Source organism: Trichechus manatus, unplaced genomic scaffold (assembly GCF_000243295.1).
Source record: "Trichechus manatus latirostris isolate Lorelei unplaced genomic scaffold, TriManLat1.0 scaffold00030, whole genome shotgun sequence".
Lineage (NCBI taxonomy): Eukaryota > Metazoa > Chordata > Mammalia > Sirenia > Trichechidae > Trichechus > Trichechus manatus.
Genome location: NW_004443966.1, coordinates 8,572,546 through 8,574,576, shown reverse-complemented (window position 1 = coordinate 8,574,576; position 2,031 = coordinate 8,572,546).

Sequence of the window (2,031 nt, the reverse complement as noted above, 5' to 3'; positions counted from 1 at the left end):
ATCACCAGGCCTTTCTTCCTAGTCTATCTCAGTACGACATAAGCTTCCACTGACAGGTGGGTGGTGGCTGCGCATGAGGTGTATTGGCCGGAAATTGAACCTGGACCTCCTGCACGGAAGGTGAAAATTCTACCACTGAACCATGAGTGCCCCTTTGTGAAAAGGAAGATTATTGTTATCTCCGTTAAAAAAAGTCGTCTTCTCTACAGATTACAAAACTATAGCTCGGAAAGTATAGGGATTTGTACAAGCACACAAACTGGTGGGAATACAAGTTGAAGCTGGCATTCTTGTAATCTAAAACAAAATGTTCCTCTACGTTATGACAGTCTTCGGGGGTCATTGGCTCTTAAAAAACTAAAAGTTGGAGTTAACCAAAAGAACCACCACATGGAACATGATCTAAGGGACCCATTCTAAGCTTATCTAATTCTCTGGGGATATATTCCTTTGTTTTGACCTTCTATTTACTATGGATTAGGACATTCTTAAACTCTGAGTGGATGTTGAGTTGTAGGAGACCAATAGGGATGTAAATGATTCTTGTCTTATAGAGGCGCCATGATTTTTCTGGTAGGACAGATTATAACCCAAAGGTTATAGTTTTGTTGCCTTGTAGGACAATCAGTTTTGTAGGTGATTTAGCAATTTTATCCCAGCATTTTTTCTTTCTGTGACAATTAATACTCTTCTCTATTTTCTGAACCAGTCTTGTCATTTTGCTGATTCCTCATTAATGAGTTAGATAAAACTTGACACATTCACTACCTATTTGTATGGGAGTCATGTTTTCAACTTATTAACAATTATATTCTGACACCCGTATCATACTACAAATGGAGACCTCCAGGATGAAATCCACAAAGCTACGGTGATTGCCTTCTCTCCTCGGGAACATGGTATAGAGATGGTGTGTGAAGTGGGGAAAACCTTTGAATTAGACACACCACTTAACAGCTGTGTAATCTTGGCCAAATTGCAGGATTTCTCTCAAACTCAGTTTCTTCATCCATAAAATGGAGATAATATCCCCATTTGTTTTATGAAAAATAAAACATAATAGTTAAAGATAAAAAATAAAACATAATGGTTAAAGATACAAATTCTGAGCCAGGCTCTCTGGGTTCACTTCCCAGATCTGCAATTTCCTAGCTGTGTGAACTCGGAGTAAGTACTTAACTTGATTATACCTCAGTTTCCTCATCTGTAAAATGGGATTGTTGTTGTTAGGTGCTGTCATGTTGATTTTTGACTCATAGTGACCCCATCTGACAGAGTAGAACTGCCCCATAGGGTTTCCTAGGCTGTAGTCTTTACGGGTAGGAAGCATCAAAAGATGGAAGGAATACACAGAGTCACTGTACCAAAAAGAATTGCTTGACGTTCAATCATTTCAGAAGGTAGCATACGATCAAGAACTGATGGTACTGAAGGAAGAAGTCCAAGCTGCACTGAAGGCATTGGCGAAAAAACAAGGCTCCAGGAATTGACGGAATACCAGTTGAGATGTTTCAACAAATGGATGCTGTGCTGGAAGCACTCACTTGTCTATGCCAAGAAATTTGGAAGACAGCTATCTGGCCAACCGACTGGAAGAGACCCATATTTGTACCCGTTCCAAAGAAAGGTGATTCAATAGAATGCAGAAATTACCGAACAATATAATTAATATCACACACAAGTAATTATGCTGAAGATAATTCAAAAATGGTTGTAGCAGTACATCGACAAGGAACTACCAGAAATTCAAACTGGATTCAGAAGAAGACGTGGAATGAGGCACATCATTGCTGATGTCATATGGATTTGGGCTGAAAGTACAGAGAATATCAGAAAGATGTTTACCTGTGTTTCATTGACTATGCAAAGGCATTCGACTGTGGGGATCATATCAAATTATGGCTAACTTCTGAAGAATGGAAATTCCAGAACACTTAATTGTGCTCATGAGGAACCTGTACATAGACGAAGAGGCAGTTGTTCGGACAGAGCAAGGGGATACTGTGTGGTTTAAAGTCAGGAAAGATGTGC